The sequence below is a fragment of the Lathyrus oleraceus genome, chromosome 4 (assembly GCF_024323335.1).
Source record: "Lathyrus oleraceus cultivar Zhongwan6 chromosome 4, CAAS_Psat_ZW6_1.0, whole genome shotgun sequence".
Taxonomy (NCBI): Eukaryota; Viridiplantae; Streptophyta; class Magnoliopsida; order Fabales; family Fabaceae; genus Lathyrus; species Lathyrus oleraceus.
In genome coordinates, this window is record NC_066582.1 from 439,009,932 (window position 1) to 439,030,818 (window position 20,887).

The 20,887-nt window shown below is 35.2% G+C and overlaps 1 pseudogene; it reads right to left on the bottom strand.

The window, feature by feature from the left end:
- Positions 1 to 10,527, bottom strand: part of LOC127137886 (protein ACTIVITY OF BC1 COMPLEX KINASE 7, chloroplastic-like) — a 39,915-nt pseudogene extending 29,388 nt beyond the window's left edge.
- Positions 10,528 to 20,887: the final 10,360 nt, after the last annotated feature.

Sequence of the window (20,887 nt, forward strand, 5' to 3'; positions counted from 1 at the left end):
CTATATTATTTGCAAATATACATATATAACAACAATTGCAACAATTTGATATGAACATAAAATCTCTTTTATTTTAGTAATTGGAAGGATTACACTGAGTAAAATTTCAGAAACCAAATGAAAAATACAAGAGAAAAGGAGACTAGTCATCTTAAGGATCCCTAACAACAATGTCAGAAGATCTAGCTGCAGGCGCATACTTCCTTCGAATGCGTCGAATCTCGGTCTCAAAAGAAGCTTTCATCTGCGTCTTCTCGAGGAGAAGCTGATAAACAATCCTCTTCCAAGCAAAGTAAGGTTGAGGCATGCTAGAGGAAGATGAAACCTCCGACTCTAGCTGTATCTTGGTCACTCGGTCTTCAAGTAGCTCAATAAGTGCATCTTTGTCCTTAGACTCAAGCTGCAACTCCTCATGCTTCTTGCTTAAAGCATGGAAACGCTCTTCCCGCATATCCTTCTCTCGCTTTATCTTGGCGAATGCGTCTTCCAACTCCTCTACATCTTGGTTAGGGAGAGTTGATGGCTCAGCCACAACCATAGACATAGGTCTTTCACAAGGATAAGGCATCTTCAATTCCAAATCTCTCTTCTTCACCCAAAGAGTGTAAACTTCCAAAGCTACACAATTGCACGGACCAAACTCGGATCTTCCTTTCCTATGCACATTATGCCAAGCGTGCACAATCTTCTACTTCAAATATTAGGGATCTTTACCCTCTTGATAGAAAAGACCTTCTAACAAAGTGTTATTAGGCTTGTCTCTCAAGGGAAACCCAAGTTGACGACGAGCCAAAGAAGGGTTGTAATTGATTCCCCCTTGTGTACTGATGATAGGCACATTAGAGAATTCACCATAACTATCAATAGTCTCCAAACTGCTCAATGAAGGATCATACCAAACTATATCATCATTAATGAGAGACATAAGTCTCTGAGACCACCTTAGACATTGTTTGTTCTCCACAAAAGCAGGTGCCTGAGGCAAGTGCAAAATAAACCACTTGTACAGAAGAGGAATGCAACAGACAATAGTTCCACTACCCTTAGAATTCCTTAGATGCAAAGAGAAGTACATATCTCCTAACAGAGTAGGAACATGATTCCCAATCAAGAAAATTCTAATGGCGTTAACATCAACAAAACCGTCAATGTTAGGGAACAAAGCTAATCCATAATGGAGCAATACAAAGATAACTTCAAAAGCGTCCATACTACCGGCTTGAGCAAAGGCACTAGCTTCCTTGATGAGGAAATCAGAAGGCAACCCAAACAATCCTCCTTTCTTCACCCAATGAGCCTCTATCTCATACTTCTTCAAGTGAAGAGCTTCAGCAATAAGATGAGATCTAGGAATCTCTTCCAATCCACTAAAAGGCACTTTGTTAGAAGTAAGTATTCCCAAGAGATGGGCATACTCCTCCAACGTAGACACTAGCTGATAATCCAGAAAAGTGAAGCAACGGTACAGAGGGTCATAAAAATGAACCAACAGACTCAGAAGTCCTTCAACCATATTAGCAGACAAGATAGACAAAAGTTTCCCATGACGTTGTTTGAAGTCCAATGGATATAATACAAAAATGCTAGCTTCCTTAACTCTTTCAAGTCGGGACATCTGAAACTGTACTTCTTAGTATTCCTTCGTCCACAATCCATGGTCTGAAAATATTTGCAAATAATACCTCAGTTCCTTGAAATTTTTGTGTGATGAATGTTATGATGCGCATGAATGCATGAATGAAACAATCACAAATAAGGGATCACACACAAGGCAAACAAACAAAGGTCAAGGGATGAACCAAGTCATTGTCAAGATCAATCATCCATTTTGGTGGATTATGGTTTACACCTTATATCACCCAAGTTCCATTGATATTGACAAGACTTGATTAGACCAACCAAGAATCAAGGGTTTGTTGTAAGTCACGGGCATGGAGTCTGGGTAAGAACCATCCCAAAGGAGTTAACTAAGGATAAAAACCTGTAGATCATGTTCTAAAAAGTTCCCAGAGTCTTAATTCCGTCTATCAGATATTACAGGTTAGGATGACTGACTCATCAACCCATAATATTCTCTAGAGAAACTCGTCTGAGTGTAGTATCGCATAACAACTATTATCAAGTCTACACTTGAATAGTCGTTGCACTACGTCCTAAATAGGCCAAGAGGGGGTAAATGTTCTATGATTCTCAGCTTCTCGGACCCCAAATCAGAGATAGTAATGCCTAACCAACATATACTTGTGTGACATTTCCAAATCCAAAAGGGTCTCCACTGAGCGGATGGGTCTCAAGCCAACTTGTTAAGGACTACTTCACACAAGTCGAACATGACTATACCATTCTCCTATCTAAATTGCACTCAAGTTCGGGTTAGAACTTATCTCACCACTCAGAGATCACCAAGCACAACAAGCAGATTATATCATACAAACAAAGATACATACATCAATTATATACAAATTATATTCACAAAAAAGTAGGCTAAACCCACTGGAGACTACTCCCCAGCAGAGTCGCCACTTAATTTCTATAGCGGTAAATTCATGATCATCAAGCTATGGATAAGCTAGACATCAAATAACAAGAGTCGCCATCGCGCTTTTATTGTTTCCAAGGGAAAAGTACAAACAAAACCCATAAATAAGAAGTTTTCAAATCAAAACTAATAAAATGCCAGAGATTACAGGTAAGGGGGTTGGTTACATAGAGGGAAGGTTTTAGCACCCAAAGTGTCTTAGGTACTCCTAGGGAGACCTTTTTTGTGTGCATATGTATTTTGTACAAAATGATGTTTACAAACAAATAGAATGGGGGGATGAGAAAAGAATTCATTAATTATATTTTTGTGTTTGACAAGACCTTCGGACTTTTGCCCACGTACCAACATAAAAATGAGGGATCAAAACCTCGTAGTTCGTGGTATAAATTTCAAAGTGGATGCATTGCTTTTAACAAAAATTAGGTTTGAAAGGCACAAAGGCCTGAAAATGGTTTGAATGAGTTAGTTCTTTTTGGCTTTTGAAATTTTAAGTCAAGTATAATTAAGTTCATTTACAAGCTTGATTAAGAAAAGAGTTTAAAATTCAATGGCATAAGGCCAAAGTTTCTAATTTGCAAGATGGTCTAAGTTTAGAAAACAAGCACAAGCAAAGAATTTTTTTAAAAGGGGAAGAGATTTTGAAATTAAAGAAGTGGGAAGGAGATGAAGATACTAATCCTAAGCATAAATTTAAAGGTTAAGAGTTGAAAAGATCTGACCAATGGGTTGCAATCCAATAGACAAGAATGTCATATAGAAACCCAAATTCCCTTGGACATTAGAATCAAGCAACAAAAAAATGCATAATATATCAACTTGAGAAGCACGACATCAAATAAAGATAGCCACATCCAAGCTTAGCAACTCTATGATCTTATTCAAATATGCCCATGTAGCAGATGAATTCCACAATGCCATAAGTCACAAGTTCAAAATAACAGCTTCACAATGATCATGTTGCAGATGAACTCAAATGGATCTTCAATGATGTATCAGATGAAGTTTCAAATCACAAGCACTTGGTTACATGAAAATTGGCATTAGCCAAGTCCTTAGCATAGGGAGTGTTTCCTAAATTCTAAGTCCAATAGTCTCATACCAAACCAACAGTCCAAACAAGATGTTTTTTTTAGGGTTTTTGTTCTTATTATGTATATTAATGGTCAAAGACCAAACAACCAAACACAATATACACAAACAAAACATATCACAAAATATGGTCCAAATGGACAAAGTGAAAATGGCATTAACATAAACAATTAGAATGGTATGAATAATGACAAATGAATAAAGACTTGAAAATAAAATGCATTAAAGTAAATGACTTGGAATTAAATGTTAGTTGTTAATGAGTTAGAAGTTAGTATAGCTTTTGCTTTTGCTTTTGCTTTTGTTTTAAGTCATTCTTTGGAGAACACTCAACCCACTTATCACAAGCATGGATCCTTGAACCAAGACATCTTCCAAAGGAAGGAAAAAAGGCCAAGTTTCCACACAATACCATGAAAGAGGGGAGACTTACAATCTCACTAACTAGAATGCTACGCCTTTTGTGTCCAAATTTAGCTCTATGTTAAGCAATCGTAATTGGACTTATGTAGAAGTCACAACTATTTGAGGCTGGGCAATAAAATTTTGGTGTTAATGCATGTTAGAGACATAGTATAATGGATTATGCTCATGAAACATACCACACACAAAAAGAATATGCAAAAGTGGGGGCCTAATCTCATCCATACTTATGTTGATTTTGCAATCAACTAGCCTTAGGATATAGAGATATTATAGGTCCATGACATGAATGCATAAAGAAGGGGAATGGGATGAAGAGGGAGGGGAAATAGATCAAACTCAAATTGGACAAAGGAGGCCTTTTATCAAATTAAGATCATTCATTCATTTTGGGAGATGGAATGTACATTCCATCAATCCCCTAAATCCAATGATCTTAATCTAACAAAGTCAAGTCAACCTTGACCAAGGCCCAACAACACAAGTCAAACTTACAAAGTCAAACAAAATGGCTGAACACAATTAATTTGGCATTTATTCAATTAAAAATACTAAAAATAGTGCATTAAATTAAATATGGTTGGTCAAATTCCTAAAACCTCATCAAAACACCAAAAAATTGGCCATGAGATTTATCATAGCCAAACAAGGTCAATGGACCTTGGAGAAATTTTTTCAGAATTTTTGGAAACTTAAAAGTATTTTTAAACAATAAAAAATAATCACAAAATCAATTAAATCATGAAAAATATTAATAATGATCCAAAAAATAATTTTAATTCAAAATATGAAAGAGGATTTTATTTAAATTTTTTTTGTGGAACTCTCATATATTTTGGATCAATATTAAAATTAATATGAATTAATGAAAATCAGAGAAATAAAATGAAAATCAGAAATTACAAAAAAAACGTAGACCACTTGATCTCCCTCATTAATTGAGGTGACAGATCAAGTGACCACAAACGCGCGTTCCATGATGGAACTTAGTCAGTGCGCTGTAACACTGGTCATCCAAACCAACGCCTATGATTAAAACATTTTAAACCAAATCAATGATTCTGAACCGTGCCACCTCACTGCCGGAGCAAAAGGTCAGTCACCTTCTTAGGCGAACCTCGTCGGACTGGTTCAATCATCACCATGACTAAAATGAAAAAGGAGGACATGATCTGAAAGAAAAAATGGCGTACATCACGAATCTGACCTCAATTTTAACTAACTCTAAATATATAGAAAGATATGAGGAGTTGAATTTTGAAGTGTGTCAACTGAATTGCTTCGATTTGACCTCAAAGCAACTCAATCTTCTTGCCTACATTGGTAGGACTTCAGACAACCAAAGATCCAAGAGAATTGATGAGAATTGAGTGAGAATCGAAGGGAAGAAAAAATCTAGAAAATACCTTCAATGTTGTGCAGAACTTGATCTCTCTTGCTTCAATTCACGTTTGATCTTGCTCTAATAGCTTGCAAAAGTGGATTAGGATTAGTACAAAGCTTTGGATCCTGGAGTTTTTGAATCTCCAAACAGTGGGATTCAAACTCAATTTTCAAGTGAAAATTATCAGGTTTTCCTTTGATTTATGAGGGTTTGAAGAATGGAGGCAAAGTTGGCGCGTAAGGTTCCTTCGAAATGAGCTCAGAGGGTCTCTATTTATAGAAAATTGAAGTGTTATTTGCACACTTGAAATTTCTTCCAAAATTGGCAATGCAATGTTCATGCTTGCATGGGCGTGTACAGGCCCATAAAGCAACTCACTAAGGTCCAAAATCAACTGTGCTGAAGTCTGAATGAAGCTTGAATGGCAAGGTAAAGTGAAGTGGTCATTTGAAGTTTTGATTTTACCAACTGATGCATGCCTGTTAACACCATGCTCAACCCTAGCAAACTTGGTCCAAAATGAACAAATTAGGATTCTCTGGAAAGCTTAGATCAAGAGGAACAATTCTTATGTTGAACACTTTTCCATTTGGAACTTGTATCATGATGAATTTTGAGGTGGAATTTTGGAAATTTCAACATGTTGAAATTTTTTCTAAGTGTCAAGTCATGTACTTCAATATTCCATCTTACTTAACTTTTTATGTGAGCTCCAAATGAGAAAAGTGTCTTCATCAAAGTTGTATATATTTCAAATACCTTTAAAATGGTTACCAATTTGAAATCATTTGGATTTGTAATGAGAGAGTTATGCATTTTCGAAGTTGGGGAAAATCACTTGTTCAATGGTATTGGTCCAAAATGACCTATAATGTATCCTCATATCACATGCTCATAAAAGTTGATTTAACTCTCACTCCAAACACAAAAGTTGAATTAGACATGGTGAATTTTATTGTGCAACTTGTAAATCTTTCATCTCATAAAAATTGAGCAAGTTATGGCCTTGAGAAGTTGACTTTCAAATTAGGGTTTAGACAAAATGACCTATAATGTTTCAACATAGAAAATGACTTCCCAAGAAAAATTAGCTCTAGACTTAAACATGAAAGTTGTTTGTAATGTCATTTAGAGTAACTTTTATCTTTGAATCGTTTTCATATGATGAAAAGTGTAGGAGATAAGATCTAGGGAGACCCAGTTTTGATGAGATGAATTCATCTAGCCAACCACCATCAACCAACTTGATAACTTGCAATTCTCTTGACTTTTTAGGCTTATGGTAGATCGTATATGCATAAGATGATGAAATTTGAAGTGTCCCTTGAGTAATTTGATCAATTGGTGAGGAAGCTTGTTGAAGAAGTTACTCAAGATACCCAGACAAACTATGGTTTCCAAGGCAAACCAACTCCAAACTCTTGAAGGAATCTTGATCAAAATAACATGTAAAGATCATTGTGACTCATATATGATTCTTAGAGATATTGTGGATCAATCCTTGGTTGTGCTCTTAGCAATGAGGGTCTTAAACCCTAGATGTGAACTTGATAGATCAATGGGGATCATGCCCTACCTACAAAAGAGTTAGGCAAAAGCAAAGACATATTTTTGGTATTTTAGTTAGTAAAATGATAATATATAAGTAGGATACAATCACATAGTGCTTGGTGATCTCTCCCAAAACAAACCCAATGAAAAAGGGGTAAGAAGAATGCCAAGGTATGATCCCAATGCTATGCATTTGATGAGATTCCATGAGGGATCTTAGGGTCAAAATTGGGGTCTTACAGCACCACCTAGCATAAACACATAATCAACTATGGATTTTCGATCCTTAGCATCACTACACCAACTTGAGTCGGTGTATCCCACTAGTTTGCATTCTTTTCCTTCATCAGTTACAGGAAACAAAATGCCATAGTCGAGAGTTCCTTTCAGATACCTTAGTATCCTCTTCGCCGCTGCTAGATGTGATACCTTTGACTTTTGCATGAATCTACTCACCATACCTACATTGTATGCTAAGTCAGGCCTTGTGTGACAAAAGTATCGAAGTGATCCAATAAGTCTTCTATATTGGGTTGGGTCGACATCATCTGAATCTGAATCTTTCGATAGTTGTAATCTAGGCTCAGCAGGAGTCGAAGTTGGGTTACAATCTTGCATCTCAAATCTCTTGAGTATATTGCCTGCATACCTTCTTTGATGCATCATTAAACCTTTACCACTCTTGTAGAATTTGATACCAATGAAATATGAAATGTTACCCAAATTTGACATTTCAAATTCCTTGTTGAGATCACATTTGAAGTCTTCGATCTTCTTCTTGCAGCTACCTATTATCAACAAGTCATCAACATAGAGACTAGTATAAGCAATTCACTCTTTCTTATTCTTACATATACTCCATACTAAGTTGTGCACTTCACAAATTCCTTCTCCCTTAGAAAGCCATCTATCTTCTTGTTCCAAGCTCCTGGAGCTTGTTTAAGTCACTATGCCAAATAAGGGAAAAGAGGGCGCTTTTTTTGGCCTATAACAACGCTTTAAAGCGCCCTCTAATCTGGCGCTGGCATAGGTAAAGACAACGTTTTTTTTCCTGGTGAAAGCGCTCTCTAAAGTGGCTCTTTAAGCCTTTTAAGGGCCACTTTAGAGGGCGCTTTTTAAAGAAAGCGCCCTCTAAAGTGGAAACTTTTAAGGGTTTAGAGGGCGCTTTTACTGGAAAGCGCCCTCTAAAGTGGAAACTTTTAAGGGTTTAGAGGGCGCTTTTACTGGAAAGCGCCCTCTAAAGTGGAAATTTAAAGGGTTTAGAGGGCGCTTATTTTGGAAAGCGCCCTCTAAAGTGGGTGGTTATTTAAATTTTTTTTTTAAAAGCGCTATATTTATTTATTTATTTTAGACAAACTGTATATTGAAGCAGTACACCTAAAACTGTATAATTTGAAGCCCTTTTTCACACATTGCATTCAACAAGTCTTATATACAATAATCCATACATATACAACAATCCACTGATATATAATCGTTTAACTTCTAAAGATTCTAAATATACAACCAATTCATAACTTAAAAAGAAATAAAACTAAGTAGCAAAAGCATCTCTGAGATGTATGTTTTTTTTGGCGTCCTTTTCATAAACAGCATAAAAAAGTTCAAGCAATCTCTCTCTGGTGAAAGATTTTTTACTCCCCTATCATGCCAAAGTCGTAATAAATAATTGATTCATCAACATCAATGGCAAGATTTCCAGGATGTGGTACAGCATGAAAGAATCCTGTTTTCAATATCTGTAATACAAAACAAAAATTATATAAACCAATGAGATGAATATATTCAACATCTGACATTAGATAGTCGAGTTTCAGACAGAAACAAGGTTGAGGACCTGAATCAAGTATGCCTCAATAGCACGTGATGAGATCCTATCTCGATCATAACCACGAGACATCAATGTATCCACTTGATTTATTTTAACACCTGTTCCCAGAAAGTAAATCAAAGTTAGAGCAGTTACAAATCCTAGTTCAGTGGCATAATGACAGAGACAACACTTCAAGAAATGTGCACTAGTCAAGATGATAACCTGGTACATACTCCAAGGTCAACACCTTCATAGCTGTGTAATCCCAATAAACTAGCTACAATGGTGCAAATGAAGGATATGTGATTAATATAGGTTATGTATTCAACAATTTTTCAATATATGAGACGTGGGGATTTAGTATTGTAACAAGAAACATACAGGTGCTCGGACCCACTTTATGTTTCGAAAATCTCGACGGAACCTATCAGCATTCTTCCCTTCATTTATGTAATCAATTTCTTGATACAAAATTCTGAAAAATAGCATGTGCGGGACGATACGATATCAATTATAAAAAGGCAATGTACGAAGTATTAAAAATGATGACGAGAATAATTAGCGACAGTAGATTACTGAACCCCAAAAAGAGTTGCGTAGACTTTAACTTGTAACGGGGAAGGTGAAATTTTCTTCTAAAATAATGTTGGTACAACTTACGTTGCACATTCTTCATATATACCGATCCAATCTCTAGTTGGACCACCTAGAGTTTCACTTCTCTGAAAATACTCCGCAATCAGCTTTAAGTTTTCTGGACAAGACACACAAACTTGTTGACTCTACCAAGATCACAAAATGTGTAAATGGTAGAAACAAAATGAGCGCAACTTACGCAAGTCAATGTCAAAAAGCTTCTTCAAGCCAGGCCTTTGAACTTTGATAACTACTTTTTCTCCGTTGTGCAGAATTGCACGATGAACCTGACCAAGACTTGCAGCAGCAATTGGCTGGTCTTCGAACTCTTTAAACAATACATTAATGGGAGCTCCTAACTCGCTCTCGATAAAGCCTCTTGCTTTCTTTGGGGAGAAAGCAGGGACATTGTCCTGAAGAATCAATGAATACACTAAATCAATGGATCTCCAGTGAACGTGAAAACATCGACAAAAAATCTACAAAAGTACCTGCAATTTTGCGAGTTCATCCACAAATTCGAGGGGAAATAAATCAGACCGTGTTGATGATAACTGTCCAAGTTTAATGAAAGTTGGACCGAGCTGTAATACACATTCCCTTAGCCATGAAGCAGTTTTCCGTCTTCTGCTTTTCTAAAAGGAAAAGCTAAATTATTTCAGCTCATTAAAGCATAAAAAGAAACTTAATTGATTATTAAAATGAATAAATAAAACTAATGGACTGAGCGACGAAGAAATGTTTTCTGAGAAGGTTTCAACCAGAACCTACCTGCTTTTCTTCTGTAAAGCCACCCACATACGCCCATTTTGCATTGTCCAAAAGAACATGAACACGTAAAGAAAGAACAAAGGACCATACATCAATAGATCTCTGCCAGGAACTGTAGTTTTCATTGGCCCAACTGAAGCCTTCGTCCGACGGCAAAACCTTTAACTCTTCTAACGGTGGAAGTTCTTTGGAGGTTTCCGGTTTTGCTATCTTTGTCTTTGTCAATGCCGGTGTAGGATCTCTTCTTACCAAACTTGCTCCATTAACCGCTTGCTTCGAGCCATTCACCGTCTCCGCTTTATTCTCTGACACTAGCATTGCAACATAATAATTATTGTTGAGAATACTCAATAAATGTATGAACCAAGAAAAATGAAACCAAAAATGAACAATAGCGAACGTCAGAAGAGAAACCAAGTAATATGAAGATTAGAAAAATACCTATGGTGTCAAAATCGAACAGCTAACAACGAATTAATAGAAGGAGGAAACGTCGTAGATCTAACAGAGGTGGAAGGAGAACGCCTTAGAAGTAGCGAAAATCGTAGCAGTGAGAACCCTAACGTGAAAAAGAACGAAAATAACAGAGAGTGAAATAACAAAATGCGTAGTATGTTATAATTTTAATGTTTACTAAAGGGGACCTTAGAGGGCGCTTGTGGAAAAAAAGCGCCCTCTAAAGGGGGCCTAAGAGGGCGCTTATGAAAGCGCTCTCTAAGGCTTTTCAAAAGTGCTTTATAAACTGGAAATGCACATGGACTTATAGAGCGCTTTTTTAAAAGCGCCCTCTAAGGGTAACCTTAGAGGGCGCTTTCTAAAAAGCGCCCTGTATTGTTGTCCCTCTATCTCCTCCTTATTTTTTCGCTTCACCTTAGAGGACGCTTTATTACAAAAGCGCCGTCTAAAGTGCGATGTCTATTCCAGTTGTTCGCTCCTTATTTTTTCGCTTCACTTTAGAGTGCGCTTTTGTAATAAAGCGCCCTCTAAGGTGCGCTGTCTATTCCAGTTTTTGGCGTAGTGAGTCCGTACAGGGCTTTATGCAGCCTGTACACCTTTCTTTCTTAGCCTTGTTTCACAAACCCAGCTGGTTGTGCTACATAAACTTCTTCTTCTAAGGGTCCATTTAGGAATGCACATTTCACATTCATCTGACACATCTTTCAGTTGTTCATGTTTGCTAGACCAACAACCAACCTGATTGTTTCGATCCTAGAAACATGTGCAAAATATTCATCGAAGTCGATTCCTTCTTTCTAAAGAAATCCTTTCGCCACAAGTCTCGCCTTGTGTCGAGTCACTTCTCCTTTGGGATTCAAATTCACCTTGTACACCTAATTCACATCGATTTCCTTCTTATTTTGGGGAAATTTGATAAGTGACCAAGTGTTTTTAACTTCGATTGACTTCAGTTCTTCATTCATTGCTTTCACCCACTTTGAATATTTCAATGCCTCAACTGCATTGATTGGTTCGACATCTGCATAGAAATAATAGTGTACCAACTCACCTTCTTCATTGACCACATCATCTGATGTAATTACACATCCTTGCAACCTTGTAGGCATGTGTCTTATTCTTTGAGGTCTTCTTGGGTCTGCTTGACCTCAGACTTCTTGTCGAACTTCTCTTTCGACTTCACTAGTTGGTTCATCACATAAGATTATCATTGAATCCTTCTTAACATTCTCAGTCCAATCCCATTCCTTAAGCTCATCTATGATCAAGTCCTTGCTAATCACCACTTGCTTGTTCACTGGGTCGAACAACTTGTATCCTTCATTCGAATGATATCCTATCAGGACTATCTGACTCGACTTGCCATCAAGTTTTCTTCTCAATTGATCTAGCACATGTCTATGTGCTATAGATCCAAACACCTTTAGATGACTAAAGCTAGGCTTGACACCAGACCAACATTCTTCTGGTGTGATTCCTTCTAGCTTCTTCTTCGGGCATCTATTCAGAATATATGTTGCAGTCGACACAACTTCTCCCCATAATTCTTTGGGTAGATGCTTGCCTTTCAACATACTTCTCACCATATTCACGATGGTTATATTATTCCTTTATGCGACTCCATTCTACTATGGAGTGTAGGGTGGAACCACCTCATGCACAATCCCTTCTTTCACACATAATGCATTGAAGTCTTTTGACACATATTCTCCACCACCATCAGACCTCAGAATCTTGAGCTTTCGACCACTTTTTCTTTTGACCCTAGATTTAAACTTGGAAAATACCTCGATCACTTCACTTTTCTTCTTGATCGGGTAAGCCCACGATTTTTGACTGAAATCATCTATGAATGTAACAAAGTATATGTTACCTCCAATCAAATCCACCTGGATAGGACCACATACATTAGAGTATATGACTTCAAGAATTGTCTCCGACCTGCTTCCTGCATCCTTACTGAAATTGTTCGTGTGTTGCTTTGCCTGCACACATTCTTCACATAATTCATTTGGAAGGTCGACTTCTGGTAATCGTGAAACCATATTTCTTCTCTTCAAATATCTGATATCTTTGAAATTGAGATGGCAAAGTCTATAATGCCATATCCATTCATCTATGTTGACTGCTATTGCAAGGCACTTATGCTCTATCACATTAAGCTCAATCTTGAAGATTATATTCTGAGACATTGGAGCCTTCCTGATCGACCTTCCATTTGAGTTGATAACTCTCATCATATTGTCTTTGATCGACACCTTGTAGTTTATTTCGACTAACTGCCCTCTGCTAAGCAAATTTCTTTTCATGTCTGGTGTATACAACACATTTGAAATTACTAACCTCTTGCCATCTTTCCTCATAATCAGAACATCACCAACACCTTCAGCTGCTAGAGTATTGTCATTTGCAAATTTCAACATATTTTTCATTGGGGGCTTCATGTTGACAAACCAATCTTTCCTTCCAGACATGTGTGATAAGCATCTTGGGTGCAAGTACTACTAGTCCTTGAACCACTATTCATCTCTCGTTGTAACCATCAACAACATCTCTTCTTCTTCATGTTTCGCCGGCTTTACATCAGTTTCTTGATTCTTCTGCTTTTCTGGACAATCACTAGAGTGGTGACCATGCTTATGACAATTGTAACACTGAATGTGATCTTGTATGGCTTTCGACCACCACCTCTTCCTCTACCTGCAACACCACCTCTTTGGTTTCCTTGATTCCAGGGTTTTATATGATTCAACCAATTTCCTTCTTGCTGATTTCGACCAATCGAATTGTTGTAGCCTCTTCTGCCTTTGTTTCCATTCCAACTTCCTTTGCCTTTCCTTTCTTTTGTTGATTGCGCCTGCAAAGCCACATTACTCTTCGACTTTCATGCAACTCTTTTAGCCATTCTTTGTTCATGAGATTCAAGCGTCCCTTGAAGCTCTTCCTTTGTCAGTTTTGACAAATATTTAGACTCTTCTATGGATACTACCACGTGGTCGAACTTTGGAACCAATGACCTCAAGACCTTTCCAACAACAAATCTTGATGTCAACACTTCTCCACATACCTTGATTTGATTCACCAGTTTCGTAACCTTAGTGAAGAAATCAATTATGCTTTCATTGTCTTCCATCTGAAGAAATTCATATGTTCTTTTGTGAGTTTGTAACCTCACCTCTTTCACCTTCTTCGCATCTTCAAACGACTTTTCCAGAATTTCTCACGCTTCTTTCGTTGACTCTACATCACTAATCGTTTCAAAGTTATTTGAATCAACACATTGATGGATTATAAAGAGAGATTTATAATATTTATTTTTCAATTCTTTATGTGCATCCCTTATTTGATCCGTCGTATTTTCTGCAAGCGTTGTTACTCATTCCTTCACAAGATCCCAAAGATCTTGACAAGAGAACATAACCTCCATCTGCTTGCACCAATTGTCATAATTATTGTTATTGAGAATCGGAAGATTCGCTGGAAAATGTCCGTTTGGATTATTCATTTCCATTGTGATTTTCTTCCCATGAATCGCTCAAACCGGAGCTCTGATACCATATGTTGGAAATCCACCACAACCTTAGGAGATTTTTTTATCAATCTTGATGAACAAGATTGTTATCAACCATGCAATGACAATGAAAAGAAAAGAACGATTGAAAAAGAAAGAAAAAAACGTTGGAGAAGAAGAAGAATATTTTATGCAGAGTTTTTCTCTCTGTCCACAACCTGTGGAAAACTTCTTTATTCACTTTGCAACTGCAAAATTTTGTGAATACAATGTTATGAGTTATTTCAAGAATACGGGTTACTCTCTCTATTTATAGATTTAAGTTAGATTACTCCCTAAGTCAAAGTATAAAACTATAAAAGCCCAAAAAAGTTAACACTACTAAAAATAGGCCTAAGTCGAAATTCTGTGTGAAGCAACATGCTTCGACACTTCGACACACCTATACAACTCGACACACTAGGCTATTCGACACATCCTTATTCTGTCGAGCAACCTACTTCGACACGAGGAAATATAATTCAACAGTCTTCAAATGTTGTTGTTGTAACGTTTCCACCTTCACTTCTTTCTTCATCTTGTTCAAAAAGATTGCAACATATGACAGACACCTTACTTTCAACTTATTTCCAGCTCATGGTGTATACACAATGAGTTAAAAGTCAAAAGTAAAAGTTTTTTGCCATACAATATTTTTCTTGATTAAAATCATTTAATAAAAACTGTGTTTTAAGTTATTTTCCAGATTATTTGACCGATTTATTATCTTTTTTCTCGTTCCTGGCTCTAGTTGTTTTAAAGGTCATTTCGACCCGATACCTTATTCAACTGATTAATTTGGTCTATAATATATATATATATATATATATATATATATATATATATATATATATATATATATATATATATATATATATATATATATATATATATATATATATATATATATATATATATATGATAAAATTTCTTTTCAAAATATAAAAGAGATTTTAAAAATCAATGCACTAAAAAACTTATATTTTCATAAATAATTATTTTAAAAAATAAATATTCTATTTTTTTAAGGAGAGATTCTATTTAAAATATGTTATGAATAAATTAGATAGATTTTAAGTAAGATTTTTTTTTTTTAAATTAATAAATTATTTTGATCTATTCATTCCAAACCTATTAAATCTTTGTCACCCCTAAAAAGATCCCTCCTTTCGGAACAAGATTAGTGACTACTCTATAGTTTAGGTTGAGCTTATTGCATCATACTGTAACCAAGTTGGGCATAAAACTTTTTTAAACACGTGTTTCAATTGATATAAAATATATATATATATATATATATATATATATATATATATATATATATATATATATTACCGTATGAGTATACGGTTTAAACTATCATTTCTCTTAAAAAAAATACAGTGAAATCACTAAAGAAAAATGATAGTTTTATATATATTTTTTATTTTATATATATATATTAATTGTATGGAAATTGAAAATTATGCCAATGTAAAGTAAAACTTAAATGATATGGTGTATGGATATGTGTCAAAATTGTTGTGTCAATATAGCATTTTTCTTTTTTTAAGGGTTAGTTTTTGACTTTTTATATATATATATATATATATATATATATATATATATATATATATATATATATATATATATATATATATATATATATATATATATATATATATATATATATATATATATATATATGAATTACATTGACGGTATATAATAATTAATCTCTCTCTATAAATAAAGTTAATCAATTTTATTATTTTTTAAATAATAATTTTTTTTTATTTATAATATTCTTAACTATTTATTAAATATATTTTATTTTTTTTCTCTCTTTTATAATAATTATTTAAAAATAATTTTTACAAAAATACAATTAATAATATTTTTAACTTTACAAATAATAATTAAAAATAACAAAAACAAATTATCAAAAGGCGACCTATCAACTTTCCTCGCTAATATTGAGAAATGAGTAGAGTACTTACCTAGAGTTTGATTACACTAGTAAGTAGCCTACTACACACCTATTTTTCTTTTAAAAAAAATCTTTCCAATTTGCCTCATACTATCTATGTTACTAAAATAAAATTGTTTTCTTTTACACAATCTTATGAATTTAAAAGTATTTAATTAATACTTCTTCTGTTTTTTTAAAAGTTATTTTTTGAGTTTTTACTCGTAATAAAAAAACTAATAATTATTATTATTTTTTAAATAATTATTCTCTTTTTATCTATAATATTATTAATTAATTATTACATTCAGTTTATTTTTTTTTGTAAATAATTACATAGAAATAATTTTGACAAAAATATAAATAATACAATTTTAAATTTTATAGATAACAATTAAAAAAGAATAAAAATTAAAATGACATTTAAAAAAAAGGGAGAGAGCACTTCCTCTATTTTATGCTATAAATCATTTTTAACTTTTTGTTAGTAGATAAATTAATTAATTGTTGTATGAAAAAGACATATCACATGATTTTATAAAATTGTTCTTATTATTGAGAATTAATAATATTTAAAAGATAAATCTACATAATTAAATATTTAAGAGTTGAATAAGAAAAATAGATAATTTATTAATATTTTATAGGGTTAAATACACTTTACCCCCCTGTAATGTTAGCGAGTTTAGGGTTACCCCCCTGGTAAAGTTATTTTTTCAATACCCCCCTTATGTTATGTAGATTCCTTCATAGAACCCCCTTAATATCCAGGTGGCATGGAATCTTGGTTTTTTATTTCAGACGTGGCTTTTTTATTTTTTTATTTTCACATGTGAATCTCCAGCATGGCATAAATTAGAATTTAGGGTTCCCTTCCCAAATCCATCCCCCTCTCTTTCTTCGTGAAATCCCAAATCCCTACCCCAAATCCATCCCCCTCTCTGTCTTCGTGAAATCCCAAATCCCTACCCCAAATCCATCCCTCTCTTCATCTTCGTCCGTGTCCCCTTCATCTGGGTTATGGGTGGCAGCAAGGCATCTTCCACGAGTGAAGTTGGAAACGGCTTACCAAGATGTGGATGCAATGAAACCATGAAGTTGTTGGTCTCCAAGTCAATTGAAAATCCCGGTCGCAGATTTTGGAAATGCAGGAATTCTATGGTGAGCAATTTTGAAGCATTTTATTATTTTGAGTTTGATTTCGAAATTAATTGTTGGTGGTGTTTGTCTCAAATTGCAGAATGGGTGCGGTTTATTTTTGTGGGATGATTTGGTCAGTGAGTTTGCAGTGAAAGAAACCAATCCGTCCGGATGCCGCCAATGTGAAGTCAACAAGGCTTATTTGATTGAATTTGCTAAAGAGATTGTTGAGGAGATAGATTGCAGAGTCGGAAAGCTTAACAAGTTAGAAAAACTGAAGAAAAAGATTGCAATGGAAAAGAGGAAAAATTTATGGTTAATGTTTGTAATTGGTCTGTCATGGATGTTGATAGCAGCTATGGTTAAGTTAGTCTAATGAGTCTGTCATGTAATTGTTATGTCATTAGTGTTTTTCAGCAATGTAATGTTGAACTTGTAATGTGTTCATCAATGAAATGTAATCTGTTCATCAATCTTAAACTGTCAGTGCAGCATCATTACCGTAATAAACTATTCCAAAGCCTCCACTTCCAAGTTGGTTGGCTTGGTGGAAATTATTTGTAGCTTCTTCTAGCTCCTTATAAGAGAACAGAGGTATTTTAAAGTAGACAGTTCCGTTTTCTGAGTCTTGATTTCGATAGGGATCACTTTCATCATTATATGATTTGCTTTTCAATTGATTTTGGAGGTCTGATGGAGCACGTTTTCTTCTAAAGAGACATCGGACTATAAGAATACCCAGTGCAACAAATGTAATGCTTAAGCCTGTAGTAGGAAAATTCAACCCTCAATCAGGCAAAACTTCAAATATAAGATATATAGTAGGATCATCATATATACCATTGTGAAGTGTACCATTAAGTCTACACTTCATCTGAAGTGTACCATTGTGACAGTAGAACTTATTGTTTGCATTAAGTCTACATTGGCCTCCTTTGTGGTTGCAGCACTCTTCACAATCAGCAGATAATACTATTTTAACAACCATCTGACCAGATACAAATGATAAGATGTTTTCGGTATCAGTCAAGTCTTTAGATGGAAACTGAAGTAGGGAGCAGGATGAGGAAAAACTACGCGCTTTCTCTTTAGTAACATTGGAATGCTGCTTTCTGTCATAATAGATATCGAAGGAAGGGCAGTTGTATTTAAAATACTCTGAAGGGGGATTGAAATTGTGGCTATGGTTGCACTGGAAGAGAGTTACATTATAATTTATATAAAAAGAAATTGTGGCTATGGTTGCTATATTTCCTTTTTTGACAAAACAGCACATTCAGACATTGAATCCTTCAACATTCAAACGCTTCCCAATTATTGACTGTTCCAACTTGAAACTTATTTATGTGATGGTTTAACCATAAGAGGGAATATAACATGAATTGCAGAATTGCAGATGAATCTTGCAGCAACATGAAAACCAGCACAAGCCCTGCACTAGTACACATAAGAAGCATGTCCAGAACTACAAGCTGCAAAATAAACTCAAGTAAAACATGAAATACACCAGAACCAGCATAATTCATTTCAAATCTACATCAACATACACATAGCAAAGAAAACTGACATTTTCCTTCAATTGAAGTTTGATAATTGGGCAAAACAAGGCTCACTATATTTTGCAAATACATTCTAGTAGATTGCTTTTACTGCATCAGTTCATAAACATAAACATTTTCAGGCCATTCTAATTGGTTTATGTCTATTGGCATAGCAAGACTAAGATGCAAAAGTCATTGACTAGTTTCTTATTAAGGTGTATCATGGCAATACAAACTAGTCCCAAATTCTGCATTGAAGTCAATTACAAGTCAGGATCAAACTTTGCAGTGCTATGACAGTTCACAAAACATCAGCATATCACAACATACTGTTTTACATCAGAAGCATATCCACAATTGTCTCAAAATGCACTAACAAACTTTTAACTGAATAACTAACCATTTGTCTCGAATTCCAAGTTCCACAATTGAACTTCATTAACTCCTAGGCTGCCCTAATCTGCTTAGTTTCACAGAACCAAATTTGAGACAGTTTTTCATTCAATGAGGCAACAAAGGGTTATTCTTGCTTTAACATGGAAATAATGGTGTATGGCCAATTTAGAGTCAAAATTTTAAGAGTTTTTCTTGCTTTAAAAAACTGCCAATATGTTGACTAAAATTAACAAAAGATGAGTGGTAGCAGAGTGCATATGTATGAATCCAGCCAAATAAGAGAGAGCATTCAAAAGATCAGTGGTAGCAGAGTGCATATGTATTAACCATAGCAGTAAGTGTTTTCCAAAAGGATTACAAAAGGATTACAAAAGGATTAACCATAGCAGAGTGCATATGTATTAACCAAACAAATTTCTAATGTATGAATCCAGCCACCAAGCAGTAAGTGTTTTCCAAAAGGATTACAAAAGGATTACAAATTTCCAAAAGGATTACAAAAGGACTACAAAGATCAGTTGGCATTACAAAAGAGTTTTCCAAAAGGATTACATGTCTTCATTTTCTGGTAGGGTAATTGGTTTGTCACTAGATATTCCTTCACCTGTTATGGGTCTTTTAAACCAACTCAACTTGATCCTCTCACTTTGCCTTCTTTTGATGATAGGTTTTTTTTCAACCCTTTTTCTGGATTGTTTTGTGATTGAGGCAGCCACACTAGATCCTGTTTGACTCATTGCAGTTGGAACAGGCATATCAGTTGGAGGCTGTGGATCAGTTGGAACAGGCACATTTGTTGGAACAGTCATATCAGTTGCAGTTGGGACAGGCATATCAGTTGCAGTTGGGACAGGCATATCAGTTGCAGTTGGGGCAGGCATATCAGATGCAGTTGGGGCAGGCATATCAGATGCAGTTGGCATATCAGTTGCAGTTGGGGCAGGCATAGAATTTGCAGTTGGCATATCAGTTGCAGTTGGCACATGTCCTTTTTTAGGTTTTCTCTACAATGTAAGACACAATGTATGGTTGTCATCACAATGCATATCACAATGAAGAATGTAAGACAGAATGTAGAATGTAAGACAAAATGTATATCACAATGAATTACCTTTCTTTTAAGTGCATTGGGATCCTGAGTGGTAGCCTTACAAGTCATAGCATTGTGACCAAAATTATCACATTTGGTGCACTTATATGCAACACCAGATCTTCTCTTCCTTGCACCATCCTCTCCACTTTCTCTTATCCTAATCTTCTTAGGTCTACCAGGACCATTTTTATATGCAGGTGGTAGAGGTAACACTAAAGTGGAGTGTAACACTAAAGTGTTGTGAATCCTGTCAATATATTATACCCACATGTCAAAGATTGTTGATTTCAAGGTTTTACCCTACGACATTGATGAACTTCAAATTTTTACTAACCTCGGACTTTGGACACTTCACTGAGCTCATCTTCACTGAGCTGGATCGCTTCTTCGTATTCGCTGAGGTTGTCTTCATCTTCGTCTTCACTGCGGTCGTCTTCATCTTCATATTCGTCTTCACTGCGGTCATCTTCATCTTCGTCTTCATCTTCGTCTTCCCTGAGGTCATCTTCATCTATGTTCAGAACCCTAATTTTCTAAGGGGGAATTTGAAATGG